This window comes from Corvus kubaryi, unplaced genomic scaffold (assembly GCF_017639235.1).
Source record: "Corvus kubaryi isolate FWS band 111438036 unplaced genomic scaffold, C.kubaryi_AGA036_p1.0 37367, whole genome shotgun sequence".
In the NCBI taxonomy this organism is placed as follows: domain Eukaryota; kingdom Metazoa; phylum Chordata; class Aves; order Passeriformes; family Corvidae; genus Corvus; species Corvus kubaryi.
This window is the reverse complement of record NW_024581119.1, coordinates 3,629,576-3,647,550: the sequence shown is the minus strand read 5'-3', so window position 1 is coordinate 3,647,550 and position 17,975 is coordinate 3,629,576.

Here is a 17,975-nt window from a genome sequence, read left to right as displayed (position 1 = left end):
CCCCGCGCCGCGCCGCACCTGCGCTCCGCCGCGCGGTGCAGCCTAGCCTGCGCCCTTTAGCGGCTCGGCACCGCCCCCGCCCGCCGCCCATTGGCCGCGCCCCGGCGGAGTGGGCGGTGATTGGCCGCCGGCGCGGCCCGGGCCGGTTCAAGGTGGGTTGGCGCGCACGGGGCCCCTGCGCCGCAGTATCATGCGCACTGCCGGGAGCGGCGCGGTCACCTCCGCCGGACGGTCACCTCCCCGCACGGACAGCCGCCGGGACCCGCACCGCCCCGCGCCCCCGCGCCGCCTCACTGCCACCTCCCCGTGTCCAGATGTGTCACCGAACCGGAGCAGTGTCACCTGCCCGTGCCCAGATGTACGCTGTACCGGTACGGTGTTATCTCCCTGTGTCCAGGTGTACCCCCGCACTAGATCAGTGTCAGCTCGGCATCCCCAGATGGGCCCCTACAATGGTAACATGTCACCTCGCTGTACACAGATGTGCCCCTGCACCAACTCGTTATCACCTCTCTGTCCCCGAATGTGTCACTGCACCTACTCACTGTCACCTGCCTATCTCCAGATGTGCCTCTGCACCAGCTCAGCGTCACTTCCCTGTCCCTAGATGTGTCCCTGCCTCGGTGCAGCGTCACCTTCCTGTCTCCAGATGTGTCCCCTATACCAGCTCAGCATCACTTTCCGGCTCATCGTCACTCCCTGTCCCCAGATGCATCCTCTGCGCCAGCTCAGCATTACTTTCCTGTCCCCAGGTGTGCCCCTGCACAACCTTAGTGTCACCTCCCTGTCTCCACATGTGCCCCCTACACCAGCTCAGCATCACCTCCCTGGCCCCAGATGTGCCCTCTTCCCCTGATGCAGTGTCACCTCCCCAGCCCCAGCTCTGCCACCTGCCCCTGCTGCCATACACCACTTCTCTGACATGCCAGTGACAGTTTGTGACTAGGCAGGGTCACCTCCCTACCACAGAGGCTGAGCCACCTGCCCTCTGCACCAGCTCCACATCAGCTGTGCCATCTGTCCCTGCCACCCTGCACCACCTCAGGGTCACCTCCCTGCCAGCTGCTTGGTGCCACTGCAGCCTTGTACCGCACATCAGCTCAGGGTAATGCAGCTGCCACCATCTGTGCCCTGGGAGAGGTCCAGGGTCATTGCCCCACCAGCCTGGGACAGACATGTCACCTGCCCCCTGCACCAGCCTGCTGTCACCTCTACCAGGACCCTGCACAGCTCTGTCACCTCTTTACCACCGCCACAGCTTGGTGTCACATTCACCTGGCACCGCCTCAGTGCCACTGTCACCTCTTGTCCCAGCTGTACCACCTCCCCTGCTCCTGCTGCACACCCCTTGCCCACTGTGACAGCTCCATGTCGCCCTTTGTCCCCTGCTGGGCACAGCCCACTTGACAAGAGAGAATTGGGGTCCGTTTCAATGGAAAATGGGCGGAAAGCAGGAAGCGACTCTGTGCTCCCCCGTCTCAGCCCACCCATCCTCCCTGCAAAGACCTGGCAACGCCAGATGGGCAAACAGCCGGGTTGGCTCCCCCAGGAGCGTGCCCGCCATGGAAAACGGGCCACTGAACTTCTCCTAGATGACAGCCAGCCCGGGAGGGGACGGGCTCGCACGGAGAGGGGGACACAACATTTTGTCCCCAGCATTCAGTCTTCCCCTTGCCCATTGGGAGAGTATCTGGGAAGAGGCCTGAGCAGCTGCTGGGCTTCCCACCTCTTCCCATGCACGTTCAGGAAAGAAGCAAAAAAAAAACCCAGCTCTTGCAGAGGATGTGGGAGTTGGAGAAACAACCCACACCTTCTGCCCAGAATTGCATTCCCGGAGGATCAGATGTTGGCACAGCCCTGGGCAGGAGGCGAGAGCATCCCCCAGCCCAGCCGTGGCTCACGCGAGCTCCCGGGCAGTTTGCTACCCTAGCAAATTCCAAGACCTCATAAAAGCCTGACTCAGCTCCTAGTGCTGAGGCCTGAAGTGAAAGCTTGCAGATCTGCACGGGGGGTTGGCACAGCCAGGGCTGACCCTTGTGCTGGGGCAGTTCTCCTCTCCAAGCTACTCTCCTGTTTCTTGAAAGTCTGGTTTGGAGTGGCCAGGAGGGCAGAACCCCTTGGCCAGCACCCTCCCCATGCCGGTCCTGCCATCTTCAAAGCACCCAAAAAATCCCAGCCATCACTCATTGCCTGCAAAGCAGCAAGCCCAAGGCTGGCAGAGCTCCATCTGCCCTCGCCCAGCCAGACAGAGACGATGTGTTCTGGTCTAGCTGGAGTCTGTGTCACCAGTCAGATCATCTCCATGTCTTTACCTGGGGTTTTGCCACAATTTCAAAGAGGGAAGAAAAAAATAATTACGGGCATTGATGGCACCTGTGGTAATACAGCCCAACCCAGGAGGCATCAGGAGCCCATGGTGGATGGAGGGACCCAGCCCTGATCCCAGTGTGTGCATCCCCAAGCCAAGCCCAGCACAGGGGCCCCACCAACATTGCTCAAGAAACTGGAAACATGGGCTTGGGTTGGAGCATGGCTGTCAGTTCACACCCTTGTTTCTCCAGACTAATTTGCTGGTTTCATGAAATCCATTCCCCACTGTTTTCACACTTCTCTCCCTCTCTATTTATAGCCAGGTTTATTTACATGAGCAGGGCACTCCTTGTACTTGCACGTCAGTCAGTGGTGGCAGAGCCGGCAGCGGGTGAAGGAAGCAGTGGCAAGGCAAGGAGCACCCCGGTCCCTGGCCATGGGCACCTCCTGGCCAGCACGTGGGAGGCAGGTGGGCAGCCCTCCATGCCAAGACAGGAGCTGCCAGGGGATGAGCTGGAACCAAATCAGCCGCACAGCCCCCAGACCCACACAAACGTCTTGTCCCCCTCTCCGCAGGGCACAGCACTGCGGCTCCCATGGGAGACAGGTCACTCTGGAGTCGGCACCTTCCTGCCCCACAGGTGAGCCCTTCCCATTCCCAGCTGGAGCAGCTCTGGTAGCAGCGTTCTGCTGGCCTGAGCCGTACCTGCGTGTTGTGCTGCTGACCCAGGGATGCCCTTGCCCTCCGCACAGCCACGGCCAGCAGAGCCCACCGTGCCCAGCTGAGTCATTGACAACTGCCCAGTGATAAATTCACTGCTCTGCCTGACAAGAGGGATAAAAATGTCTTTGCTTTTCTAAAGAAAACTGCTCTGACAGATGAGGCAGGAGTTCTCAGATTAGCACCAGAGACCCGGGGGATGCAGCTCTCTCCATCACACACATTCATCTGGGAGAGACGCAGCCCTGGCTGAGCCCTGCTGCCATCTCCCTGGGACTTGGCTCTCAGGATCAGGGACAGAGGTTTTGGGTTGAGAAGTGGCACAAGAAAAGTGGAAATGAGCTACAACCCAGGCTGGAAACTCAGGGAATTCCAGCACTTGGAGCAGCAAGGTTCTGGATCAGACCTCATATGGGGCAGCAAAAATACTTGACACTGGAGAGGGGCTACCTGAAAACAGGACTTGCCAGGGTATGGATTACTGCCTGTCTCCCTCTGACTCCTCACTGCTGGTGACCAGTCCAGGAAAGCGGGAATCTGGACCCAGCTGCTTCCCACCTGGCCGAGGGATGCTCCAACCCACGCAGGGCTGAGTCTCCCTGCACAAGTACATGATTATTCACAGCCTCCAGCATTTGCATGGTGGAGTCACGAGTCTCACAACACCTGATCTCCCGGGAGAGCTGCCTCCTGTACTTTGGAGGGAACGGCCCACATTCCAAAAGTGGGACTTGGTGTCTCACAGCATCCCACATGGCCCAGCTGTCACCTCCTCCCCTCTCTGTGCGGGGACCAGGAGAGCCCACCCCACCCCTGCCACCTCAGCGAGGAAGAGCAGCAGGGCAGGGGCCCGCAGGAGCACTGAGATCTCGGGAGCCGAGCATGGAAGTGCTGAGCCAGCCTGCAGCGTCGCTGCGTGCACAGCGAGCCTGCTCTTTGGAAAGACCAAAACAAGCCCCCTCAAAGGACGGGCAGGCAGATGGACTCGACTCACACCCAGCTGGGGTTAGGCTCGTTCCCTCCTCGTCCCCTCTCCCCTCACTGGTGGCTCATCACCAACGCGTGACTCCAGCTGGCAAACAAGAAGGAATATCCTGCCATGCCTTCCTGGCTGCACATCCAAGTCGTGGAATAATCCACCTGTGGTATTTCAGAAAAGACACACTAAACTTGTGTGAAGAGGGGTCAGTTGAGTCACGGTAACAACTTTCTCCTCCCGTTAGCAGGTCTCCAATGGAGCTAATTACTCATCAGCCCACTAATAGACTCACTCACACAGCACTCCCTGGATCAAGCAGCAGCAATTGTCTGTCTTGTCTTGTTAACCTCAAAGAAAGATCCGACTGTGGTAAAGCGATACCCCATCCTTATCTCATCACCTGCTTCTCCAGCCAAAACATGTCTTTCCACGGCGTGGAGCATCCCTGTCCCAACACCAGTCAGGGGAAGCCTTGCTGTGCTGCTCCGTGGGATATTGGCTGGGGCAGATACAGCCAAGGCGGGATTGGAGTCCGCAGACCCACGGCAGCCACCGTGACCTGGTGTTTGCTCCCCCAAGCAAGGGGCAGCCGGACACTGCTGAGCTCCCCAGGGACCCATCTCACCTTTCACACAAGGCAGGTTGCCCCCACACTGGTGGTGCAGCCCCCCATCCCACTGCCCCGTGGTGGGACACATCCCTCCCAGCACTCCTGGGGCTGGTGGGGGTCGGCCCTCCATCCTAAAAGGATGACAGAGCGTTCCCTGCAGCACCACGCTGCCGCTCCCACCCCCCACGGCACCCCAGCACTGCCGCCCACCCCATTACTCACTGGGGCTCTCTGGCACCGGGAACACACCTCCCTGCGCGGGAGCACAGGCACAGCACGTGCTCCTGGGGGCTGCGGCACTTGTCATCGGCACTGTCATCGCCATGAGTAACCACACTCTGCCTTGGCTTCCCCGAGAACATCCCCGAAAAGCCAGGAGCGTGCCGCTCTCCTTGCTGGGGCGGGCACGGAGCCACGGTAGCTGCTCAGCTCCCTGCATGGGGGGAAACTGAGGCACGGGGATCCGGCCATGCCGGACAGCTGAGCTCCCGGAGGGAGCGGGACAAGGCTGGGCTACCTCAGAGGTGCCCTGGCAGGCTGGGGAGGTGACGCAGTGAAGGTCGGGGGGGCCAGGCTGGCTCAGCACTGCAGGGCACACGCAGGGCTCCAACCTCTCACCCTGGCATCCTCTTCAGCCCCTGCACATGCAGCGTGTCATCAGCTGTGACACGCTCTGCTGACGTCCCCGGATCATGTGGCATCAACCTCGTCCGTAATTACCGGCGCAGGAGCTCCTCTCCTTTCCCTGCTCTCTGCTGCTGCCGTGTCGGGCACCCCGATGTCCGACAGAGCCCACCCCAGCCCAGCCCCACCCTAACTGGGGGGGCTGCTTGTCACCCCCATGCACATAGCACATCCCCAAGCCCTGCTCCCGCCTGGAGTCTTGTTGGTGCCAGGCAGGGAACACCGGGACCCTCTGCATCCAGTCCCCAAATCTCACCAACACGTGCTGGCCCTGCTGCAGGAGGGGACAAGGCTGTCGGGGTCCCCTCCCCGGCTGGACCCCAGAGCAGCCCAGGAAGGGGGACAGGCAGGCAGGTGCCAGGCTGGGCTGGCCGAGGGCAGTGAAGAGCATTGCAGCCCTCCCGAGGAGGGGGGCCGGGCTTGGAATAGGCTTTTGCTGCCGGAGAGAAGGGATCTCTTGTGCAGTGCCAAGAGGCAGGAGAGGCTCAGAGCCGCCTTTGTTCAAGGGATGATGATGGCTGCAGGGTCTGCAGCCTCGAACCTCCCTGCCCAGGCTGCACCAGTTACTGCTCTTCTCCTCCCTCAGAGTGATCATCTTGGGTGGGGGGGCTCAGGGTGGCCCCTGAGAACCCAACAGCCAGAGACCATCCCTTGCTGGATCACTTTTCCCATGGCCATACCAGGTATACCCCAAAATCGGGAAACATCAGGGGTGGGGGAAGCAGAGTCCAACCTCTCGGGGAACCCCCCCCATGTTCCTCCAGCCCCAGCCCCCCCTCCGGCTGCTCCCTGCCCCGCAGCAGGTGGGCAAATCCTCACCTCCCGCAAACAACAGCCTGACAACCTGTAACAGGATTGCCCGAGGCCACAGCCCTCTAAGCTGTCTGCTCCTGCACAGGAGGCCAGGCACAGCAAAAAGAGGCTCTGGCCCTTCCATGTGTCCACTCCAGCCACAGCCCAGATGCCACAATGAAGGGCTGAAGGAGACTGTGCTCAGGACAGGTAGCTTTGGAGGGTCCCTGCTCAGCACCCTGTGCCCTCAAGCTCACAGCATCACCACAACCTCCCCAAACCCTCCCTGGACCAGGAGAGACCCGGGGATGAAGGTGCAGTGAGCAGGTGACACTGCAGCCAGCCATGGGGAGGAAATCCCCATCCAGAAACTACAAACACAGTGGCACCAGCCTTCGGTTCCAGGGACCCCCGCCGGTCACCCCTTACTGCCATGGCACTCCCAAGGGACACAGGGAGAGGTGACAGCGCCCCAGGGCTCTCCTGGGGACATGGGGGTCCTGCACCACCGGGACACACAGCTCCCCAAACCATCCCTTCAATCGAGATGGGCACAAACCAGCGAGACGAGTTGGCCAGTGCTCAGCTGCCACTGAAACCAGCCCGGCGAGCCAGCCCGGCCCGGGAGCAGCGGCTGTCGGCATCGCTTCCCGCAGCTGGGCTTGGCTCCCAGTCAGCTTCCACCTCCCCGGGCTCCCTCCCTGCCAGGCAGCAATCAGGCCTGCATTCACAGGGCTGCGGGAAGATGACTCGGCAGCGAGTCAGACCACTTTGGGGACAAATGTGTAATCAGTCCCCAGGAACACGCCTTGCTCCCCTGGAAGGCCGGCACAGCTCCAGGGAATGCCCTGAAGCGGGCTGTGGGCATGGGTAGCACAGCACCTTGCTTTGCTCCCCCATTCCAAAAAATAACCCCCGCCCCGGGGTGCTCGCCCACTCCTGCAACATCCTCCTGACCCACGAGCTCCCAGCTTGGGCAGGAGGACCATGAAAACTCTCCCCCATCTCTCTCTGCCTTCACTGAAGATGGTCCTGAGAGCAGAGTAGCCGGAAAGCCTCAGCCCCAGCCTGTTTTCCCTGTCAGACAGCAGCAGGACTACTTTCCAAGCACTGAGAGCCTGGGAGACTTGCAGCTGATGTGTGCTCCAGTCCCACCCGGGTGCATGAGCACCCCCAATAACAACCTGGGCAGCACGACAGCCACGCTTTGACCCACCAAATTCAGGGAGAGCCCCCTCCCCCCCTCTCATCCCAGCCTAAATTCCCATGGATTTGGTCCCCCAGACAACAACATTTCCCTCCACAGACAACAACACTTCCCTCCCAATCTCGGGCACTGGTGTGTTGCTACTGCCGCACACTGACATTTCTTTCCCCGGATGCCACTTATTTATAGCATGCCTGACCTTTTCCCCAAGTTTACATCCTCCTCTGCCTTCCTTTCCACCCACCCAACTCTGGGAACCACCCCAGGGATGCTCCCAAGCCCAGCTTTGTGCAGACATCCCCCAGGCCCAGTTGCGATGTGGTTCCCCAGCATCCCCATGGACAGCACGGGAGGACAAAGCTGGGGGTGTCTGTCAGACACGAGCCCCCTCCTTTCCCGCTGCAAGGAACAGCTCCCGATTAAAGCAGCTGCCTCTGAAATCCAGATGGTCTGTAATTCTTGCTGGGGAAGAGGAGAAAGTCTGTTTCACCGCAGCCCCCTGCGAAGGCAGGGCTGGGGAAAGCAGCAGGCTCCAGCCGTGTGGGTGGGATTTGCCAGCGAGGTGCAGGCTGGAAGGGCAAGGGAGAGCCGGGAAAGCTTCAGCACTGCAGCCCGGCTCAGGGCTCTGGTGCCGTTCCCTTGGGCTGCAGCGAAATTTCTCCCATTTTTGCCCACCTGTAAAAAGACCCAGCTCCCGCCAGGATCCCGCATCTCTCGCTCCTTGGGGAGAGCAGTGTGTTCCCTCCCCTGCAGGCACCTCCCAGCACCCAACCTCCGCCCAGTTTGGGAAAAAATTGCTCTCTGGGGCTGGAAGGGCTGCTCCAGTGGAGAGGGAAAGCACGTTTGCAAAACACGCAGCTTCAGCATCCATCCCTTCGTAGTGCAAACTCCCCTCTTCCTGCCAGCCTGGGGTGGGGGCTTGGGCGCCAGGAAGGCATCCCGGCTGCTGGAGGAGCGGGAGCCCCTCGCCCTCCCTGTCCGTCCCTCCCTCCCCAGGCGATGGGCTCCGGCGGCCGCCCCGACCTCCCGGCAGCCGGCCCTCGCCGCCTCTGCTGCTCTAATTACTCCTCTCGCACCCGGCGCCGGGGCCCTCCGACCAAATTACGATCGATCCTTTGCTCCAGCCCAATCGATGCCATTGACTGAGGCATTAGAAAGACAAATCCGGGCTCCCCGCCCCGGGAAGGCGGCGGCAGCCTCGGGGTGGGGATGCCACCACGCATGGCGAGATGTGGGAGGCACAGGGATGCCCTCACTTGATGCTCTCCATCCCTACATCCATAAGGAGAGGGCAAACACCTTCAAGGACCTGAAAGCACCAACTCAGTTGTTCTCCAGCTGCTGGACACGAGACAACCAACAGCAGGGATCAAACTCCTGGAGCACGCAGCCCTGATCGGCCAGAAATCCCTGGCAGGAAAGGACTTCCCTCCCAAAATCTTCCCTGCTTCTGCCCAGCTCCCAGCCTTTTTCCATAAAAGAAAGGATTTTCCCTTGGCCTGCTGAATCAGCAAATCCAGCCCACATCCCAGTCACCTGAATTAAGCAGCAGTGATATTTAATAGCGTGGGCAGCTGATGGACCAGCTAACCTGGGAAGGGGGAGAGCTCAGCAGGGCAACCCTGAGTGGGATGGGGATGCTCTGGTCCAGCCTTGAATGGGACAAGGATGCTCTGGTCCAGCCATGTGTGGGCTAGGGATGCTCTAGTCCTGCCCTGCACAGAACAGGGAGGTCACGATCCAGCCCTGCCTGGCACAGGGATGGGCCATCCTCCATCCCACCACACACGGAACAAATTCCAGTACTGCCCAGTAGCCACCAGCAAGGCTGCAGTGGGGAATAATTGAATCAGAGCCCTGACAAGGGATCGCTGGCTAAAATCCCCCCTGGCCCAACATTACACAGATGGGAAACAGAGGAGGGCCACCCCCAAGCCCCCTCCTCCCGTGCCTCCCAGGAGCAGATAATAGACCCCGTGTGAGCAAATTACAAGGAATTTGCAGCCATCCCATCTAATCCACAGGGGAGACATCTGAATCCTACAAGGAGCATTTGGCTTCTGGCTATAGAGGAGCTTAGAGACATGCAGAGGCATTAAAAACACGCATGGGGATTAAGCTGGGAACTGGGAAGGGAGAGCACAGCTGGAGACCATGGGTGGCTGTGGGAGAAGATGGTTGGGGCTATCCAAGGGCTGTGGGCAAACAGGTTTTAGGCAGTGTCCCAGTGTCCTGATCTCGGCTTGGAGTCTGAGGCATAAGTGGTGGAGGTGGGAACCCACGGGATGCTGCCGGACAGGTGGCATTTGACCATGGTGTGCAAGAGTGAGGTGTCACAGAGTTTTGGGCCCCAACACCCAAGCGGGCACCAAGAGCTGCAGCCTGTGCCCAAACCCACTCCAGATCAGATCACCCAGCCTTAGGTCAAGCAAAGTCAGCCCCAAGCATCCCCCAGGATCAGGTCCATGCCAGTGGGGTCTTCCAAGGATAGGCTTTGGCAACGTCCCTCATCATTTGGGATTTATTCTGATCATCTCTAATCCTCTGCCTTGATTGCTGAGGCTCCCAATCTCATTAGGCTATGCTGGGTCATTATTGATGTTGGGGGGTGTTTAAAATTGATATTAATCCCATCTCAATAATCTGGTATTTATTGATTTTTATTTTTAACCTCTCATGTTATTAAGATGAGCTGAGCCAGCTCCCAGTTTCTGGGGGCTGCCCCACGCCCGTGCCCCCAGAAAACCCTCGGAGGTGCCACTCGTGATGCCAAAGGCTTCCAAAAGCCTGGGGGAGATGCTACCTCTGGCCTTTGCAGGCTGTGAGCATCACCGAGCTGCCAACAAACCCAGCGGCACTGACCCCCAGCTGCTCTCCTTTAAACCTGTTATTATCATTTTTCTTAATTATCACAGAAAGCAGCAGCTTCCCCTCGGCACGTTTGGGGACATCACGAGTGCCTGATGAGGAAGGAGCCATTAGCACCCTGTCAAAACAGCATCTCAGAAAGGATCTTTGACAAAATTGTCACCGGAGAGGCAGGGGGAGCGAGGCAGCCCGGCACGGTTGTACATCATTTTGACAGCTCGCGTTAAGGCAACTTCAGGCACCTCTGGGAAATTATCTCCCCGTTAAACAGAGCTGGGAGCAGGCGCAGTGCCGGGGGAGGTGAGCTCGGCAGCTGGGGCGAAGCAGAGCAGGGAGGTGCCCCTGGGCGTGCCCAGTGCATACAAACCAAGGGCCCGTGCCTCAGTTTCCCCGAGGACAAGCACAAAGCCACAGCTGCTGATGCTGCCTCAACCCGGATGATCGGAAGGGGTTTCCTTCACAGCCCCTCCCCCAACTCCGAGCCGCAGCTCGGATCTGGTGGCTGCTTACCCGCCTCCTCTCCAGACCCTTGGCAGAAAGCAAAATGCCAATAACTTCGGGAACAGCTCGTGTTTAGCTTGGCAGGCCGGCTATTGTTCCTATACTGCAAACACATGGATGGCACAGACATGTTTGGAGTGGAAGCAAGCTGTTCCCCCCAGCCCCGCCACAGCAAGCGTCAGCTCCCAGCTGGAGGCACATCAAGAAGGGCTTTTTGGGATGAAACCACCTCCAAAGGCTCCCCAAATTAATGGGGTGGGAGAAAACCTGCTGCAAATGCCTTCCCATCCCCATAGTGACCCGTCCCTCCATCCTAATCGGGCTGCTCTGGGCATATTTCTGCCCAAAGGCAGCAAGTTTTTAGCACAAGGGAGGAGAAATGACGGAGTAAAGCCAAAGCCAAGTACCACCAGCTCCAGCAAGTGCCTCAAGAAGCTCTCAGGGAGCAAAGCAATGCAGAGGCAGCAGCCCAAGGTAAAGATGTGGGGTAGGGAGGGCAGCTCGGTAGTCTTGCTGTATTTTTAGTTCCTGGGTTTAAGAGCCAACAGTTTAATAGGGAAGGTTGTTTTAATTGGAACTCCAGTCACCAAGAAAAACAAAAAGGGGAGTAAATATAGAAAAACAGTCATGTTTCTGAAGGTTCTTTGGTATTTGTCTAATTAAATGGAGCATTTTAATTACACATCAAACAGTGCCATTTTTAAAAAAATAACCCACAGGCATTTGCCTTGATTTGAAGAGCAGCTGACACCGACTTGGACAAACAAGTCTGGAGCCACTCATTTCCAAAGGAGATTTGGAGAGACCCCAGGATGGATCACAATCATCAGCCCACGGATGAGGAGCCGATGGACCCCAAGTGGTTTGGGATCCAAACCCACCTGCAGCTCCCAAGGGTCCCTAACACGTTGTTGCTACCAGGGAAACTCATTGCTGAATTGAGCTCATCCTGAATGTTATCTAGATGCCAATCAGGAGGTTACTAACCCCTGGTCCAGGGGGAGAGGAAACTGCTGGTACTGAGAAGATGCTCCTCAGAACCAGACACTCCAAACCCAGGATCTGGGAAGAGCCAAGCAGCCAGTGAACCACTCGAGAACTACAGAGCACATGAACATCAAGATGCCAACCATCTGGACACATATGATTAGCAAAAAGCCACTTTCCTGTGTTGTTCCAGACATCCTGGTGTCAGGCATCGCCAGGTATGGAACATTTTCAAAGCTAGAGACACCCAAGAGCCTTTTTTGATCCTTCCTCCCTCCGTACCTGAGCAATGCACAGCCATCACTTGCAGCTGTGCAACCCACAGCTCCCTGCCTGCCACTTTGAAACGGCTCCCCAGCAATTACCTCCACAAAAAGTTATTAAGAAACGTCTTTGTCTGGAAGGGATTAGAGTGGCAGTCATTAAGAAAAAAAAAAAAAATTGGCATGAAGAACTATGTATATTGCAAAACAAAATGTGTTGCTTTTTAATATGTTTTTATAACCCAAACAAATTTGTTTCTCACACTCCCAGGCTGGAAAAAGGAGCCGTCCGACAGTTTAGGATTGCAGTTTGCAGTCAGCTCCGCCAAGGAATCTGTTGCAAAGCTGTCGCAGCAAATAAATGCCGGTTCCCTGCTGTGCTGCGGCTCCGCCGGCACCGCTCCGGTCACCGCTCGGCGGCTGCACGGCCGCGGCTCCCGGCAGCGCGGCGGGGAAGGTGACACGGAGCTCGGAGCCGCGGGAAGAGCAGCAGCCACACGTACCTGCGTCACCCCCGCTGACAAGGACACGGTGGCCTTGCACGAGGCTTTGCGAGGCAGCACAGCCTCTGCAGGGGCATCGCTCAGGTCCCCGGGCTCTCACTCCGTGTGCTGGGATCTCACCAGGAGATGCCCAGACGGCAGGAACCCTCCTCTGACCACCCCACTCCCATGTGCTCCTTCCCCCCACACCATCTGCTTTTCCCTCGCCCACCCTGGCCTGACTCCTCACCAGCAAAACGGGAGCAAGAAAATCCAGCAGATGATTTGATTTGTTTATTTCCCTGGGAACAAGTGCAGAGCCTCAGCTCCTCAAAGCCTCGCCGAGATATAAAAGCATTTGAATATATGAGCATCCTTTGAGGCACTGACAAGGAGATGCAGCTCCACGCACAGCCAGAGCATCCCTGCAACCTAAAGCCAGGGATGCAGGAAAACACCTGCAGGGACCCACCAGCACTGCTCTGATCCCTGGGTCAGTCCCACTGGAGGGCAAGCCACGGCAGGGAAAGGACCAACATATCCTTGGTCAGCTGGGAAAGCCTGACAGAGCCTGGGCATCCTTTGGGAATGGGGCCGGCAGAGCAATCCCCTCCCTGCAGCAGCGCTGCCCTACATGATTTCCTCCTTCAAAACATCCGCGACTGTCACCTGCCTTTTATCCCCAGAGCGGCGAGACAGGGCAGGAGACGCTGCTCCCAAACTCCCCACACTGTCATCGGAACTGGGGAATCTGAAGATTCCCAGCTGGTTGCCTGAGGGGGTCCAAGGAAATTATGCATTCCCTGCAGGAAAAGCTGCCTGCAGCGGGCAGGGAGCCATCCCAGGCAGCCCCCGGGGGGGATGCTGGAGCTCACTCTGCTTTATGCTCAGAGAATGGCTGATTCACGCTTATTCCAGGCTTCCCCTGCAAAACCTTGGATGAGGACAGCACTCCAAGCTGGGCGGGTGTCTTCCACAGCCCCACGCTGGGCTTCCCTTCGGGAGGGATGCTGTGAGCCAAAACCGTGGTGTTTTGTGTAAAAACATGAGAGAAGGCCTTACGAATTAATTAAGGAGAACCGAGCATTCCTGGGATAAACCAGCCCAGCCCCAGACACCTGCAGCTGTGACCCTCAGAACCTGCTTAGTTCTAGGCAGCACTAAAAAAGTCAGCCCTATTTTAACAACATATTTTTGCCATTAAAATTAAATCCTTAAATGATGCAAAGTAACAGATCAAGGATGGTGCAGGCTCACAAAAGGAGCAGGAATCCCCCAGCACGAGCCAGGTTAAATGTTAGGGGACAGAGAAAGCAGGATAAAGGCAGGGAAAAAATGGGTAGAGGAAAGATCTGGGACAGTTTTCAGAGCACTTTCTGCCCTACGGGGACACGCGGGACAAGGAGCAGGAAGAGCAGCTGGGTACCCATGAGCTGTGCTCTTGGCTCCACCACCCACAGTTCCCCTCTACCCATCACCCCCAAAACTCTTCCCATCCCTCAGACTCCCTCCAACATTCCTGGGCCGCACCTGAGGCCACGCACGCACAGGCAGAGTCAAACAATGGCCTCGACGCGTTATTAATTTGCAAGGATAGAGGCAATTAACGACACCGCGCTTCGGAAACTCCTAATTGGTTTTCTGCCGAGTCTCCTACGGACACAGGTCTCTGCTCGGGTAGCTCCTCCCGTGAGCAGCACTGGAAGGGGATTAGAGCAGGGGAACATGAAGGAGCCAGCAGATATTTATGACCACTGCGAGATAAAGAGCGAGGTGAGGCGGGTGACGCTTATCCCCCGGCACCGCTCCATCATCGCGGCATCCGAGGCGCAATAACGGCTCTGAAATGTTGGGTGTGATGGATGCTGCATGAGACTGACAGTTGCTGGGGCAACCACATGCAGAGGTCCCCAGTCCCCCCCTTGGAGGGGCTCCAATAGGATGGGGTCCCCCCGCCAGGGTCAGGTGGGGACAAGCTCATTGGCCAGAGAGCTGCATTGCACGACACAATTAATTTTTATGGGTAGCTGCAGTTTTAATTGCTTTGTAGAGGCTTGAGGGTGCATTTTCAGGAGCAAAATGAGGGATGCAGAGAACAAGGAGACCCCCAGGGGTGCTGCAGCAGGGTGGTGGGACTCGAATCTCCTAAATTCACCACTGATTTTGGAATAAAAGCATCTCCCCAGGCACCTCTGTAACCCAGGTATCCAGACCAAGAGCCTGGCTCTGCCACGGGGTCTCTGGGAAGACGCCACCGCATCCATCTCCCTGGATAGCGAGGTTTTCCTCCCCGGGAGCGGGGAGCACAGCACGGGGGACGTTCATTAGTGCCTGCAAAGCCACGTGGAGACACACACGGCTGCCAGGGCTCTGCACAGACCCTGTGCACAGACAAAAGCAGGAGCTGCAACGCTGAACCAGCCAGAAAAGGTCTGGTCCAGCCCAAAATTACCCTTTGTGTCTGGGAACTGAGTAAGAAGCTATTTCCCTGCATATTGAGCAATACCAGCTTGTTTTCCTGCCCATAAAAAAGCCATGAAGAAGCAGAACTCCCCTAACAGACCAGAGCAGCCACTCCGTGCCCAGAGCCCTCCAAGCTGCATGCCCTGGAGCTCAAAGCAGAATCCCCACCTAAACCACCTCACACACCGAAATCCAGGTCCTGCTGCGGGTGGGATGCTGCCAGCTCTCCCTATCCCAGTGCACGCACCAAGGGTGGTTTCCCAGGGGAGGGGACATCCTCTTGCATCGAGCACCCCCACCACACAACCCAGCCAGTACCTGAGAGCCACAGGGTCACCAAAACGGGCAGGAGCCAGGGCAGAGAAGCTGGAAGGCTAGAAGGGCTTCCCCTCCCCTATTTAAAGCTTCATGTTCTACAGCTGTGGTTCCCCCGGGTTTGGGAGGCTCCAGGTGCTTCCCATCAGGAAGTTGTTGTCCCTGGCCTGCCCTGTTGTTCCCCACCCCACATTCTACTCCTGTTCATGGCCATGCCTTTGGGAACGCTGTTCCCCTTCATTCCCCTCATCCATGGGAATGCCAATGCTCCCAACCCAGGGCAGCAATGTCCTCCCCCACTTACAATCCTCTTCCCCCCTTCAGCCCACATTGATTATTTTCCTCCATTAAGAAGCAGCATCCGTGGCTAAAAATCTGCCAGCGGCTCATCCCACACCCCGGTGTGGGGTGCTCTTCCATTAGTGCCTCCACCCATCCATCCATCCATCCCCTCTCCAGTGCTCTTCCATTAGTGCCTCCACCCATCCATCCATCCATCCCTCCATCCCAGCATCAACCTCACCAAAAGCTCCTTAAAAAATCCTCTAAGCCAGGTGTAAACCCCGCTCGCCAGGAGGGGGCCAATGTGTTCACTACCCTCCTCAGCAGCGGGGCAATGTGTGCACCTGGCTCACCAGAAAATTCCACACCAGAAAATTCCTCACCAGCATGATGCCAGTGCCTGCATGGAGCTGTGCCCGGATCCACCAGACACTCCAGCAAAACCCCCAGCCCCAGCTGTGCTCCACATCTGGGGGGCTTGGGAACAGCCTTTTTTCCAGCCATCTGGAGATACCTGGAGGAGAGGAGTGCAGGAGGTCACGACCCACGGTCACACGAGCCTGCTCCACCCCCTCCTTGGATCAATCACCTCCAATCAGCCCTGAGGAAGCGGCGCATGGAGAACCGGAGGCACCAGCGCTGGCACAGCCCCCGCCCGAGCATCCCCCCCGGCTGACGTCCCTCCAGTGACACCGGGGGAAGGAGGGGGCTGCAGGGGAGTGGGCGGTCATTGCTCCCTAGGAAAAATGAGTCCCCCATCCCCTACCCTCCTCCTCCTCCCCGGTCCCCCAGGTTGATGCACAAAGAATAGACCCAGTTGCTGGCGGGGCTGAGTAATGCTCTGAGCCGCTCCTCCCCGGCAGTGAGTAATGCCGCTTTTGTCTCCCGCGCCGGCACCACATTAGCCGGGAACACGGCGTTAGTCGGGAACACGGAGTTAGCTGGGAATACGGCGTTAGCTGGGAACACGGCGTCAGCCGGGAACGCGGTGCTCCTGGCACAGCCCCGGTGCGGCGGCGTCCCGCGGGCGAAACCTCGGGGGTGGCACTCGGTGCTTACACGTCACGCGGTGCAACCTCTGCCTTTGATGTCGTGGCATCTGTGCCCATCTGGGGTCACCTGGGCAGCACCCTCTGCCGGGGCACCGCTGGCTGGGTGTCCCAGTTTGGCGTGCCCGTGGTGGAGGAGCACCCCGAGCTCTCCTCGCCGTGCTGCCGGACCCCACGGGGCATCAGGTCCGTGGAGAAGCACATCCGCACATCCCCACTGGGTGCCATGGAAACGTGGCTCCCGTGGAACAAAGGTGTCTCCGCTGCCACCTGGATTTTCCTCCTTTCCGAGGAAACACCGAGGTGTGAAGGGTTTGACCCCAGCGGCCATGGGTTGCCCAAAACTCCTGCCAGCAGCTGTCCGTGGGGTCAGGGTTTCACCCCTGGCTTTCCCCCCGGGGTGAGGGGGTCAAGCCCCGAGGGTCCCCAGAGCATCCTCCCCTCCTGGTGCTGAGTCACTTGGCACCGGCGGTGCCCGGGCTGTGGCAGCGGTGCAGGGCTGGCGGGTGGCTCCTGCTCTGGCACCCACACGGCAGATGGCAAGCCTCTCGCCTTGTGATTGGATTTCATTTTGTAATTTTTGGCTGTTATTTCGGTCCTCAGCCCCCTCTCCCCTCCCTTCTCCATGCCGTGTCCCCTGGCCACCTCCTCCCCAGGAGGAGTGGAGATGGTGGCCGTGGTGAGCGTCGTAGTTTTGCGCAAGGGAGTGGAGCCCAGCTTTCAGTGACCCTCTACAGCCCTCGGTGGCTTCCCTGTGGGACATGGCCGGCTGGCAGTGTCCCACATGGAACAGCACTGGCTGGTGCACTGGGTCCCAGCCAGCCCCCAGTCTTCTTAGGGCACTGACAATGCTGCCAGACAGGGTGGGTGACGCTGGTGTCCCCTGGCTGAGGGCTCCTCTGCACATCCCTGGGCACAGGGACATCCTGCCTGGGGAGGGGACAGTGCTGGTAAAGAGACAAACACCAGCCCCGTCTCTGCCCAGCAACTCCCTGAAGGGCCATGGGTGGCACGAGTTTGCTGGGTCTCAGCCCAGTTCCCAGCAGGCAAGTGACTGGTGTCACCAAACTGATGTGACAAGCAGCACAGACAGCCGGAGGGATGTCCCTCCTCAGGGCCTGGTCTGTCCTTTGCAGGGGCCCTGAGAGCCTGGTGCCACAGCGAGGACGATGCCACTCATGCCCACAGCACCCAGCAAAGCCCCAAATGTGGGTCACAGCCAGCAGCAGTGACCTTGTGCACAACCCCCCCCCCGACCACCCACAGGGGTGACCAGCGCTGACGAAGAGCACGGTGATGAGGCTCTGGGATGCTCCTGTGGGGATCCAATCTCTTTCCTGGTCCCTCTTCCATGGCCATGCAGCCGAGCCAAGGGAGAAACCTCGCCGCAGCGCTACGAGTTCAGCAGCTCAGCTGCGCCAGGGAGAGGGAAAGACAGAAAGAAAAAATCCCCAGCGCGAGC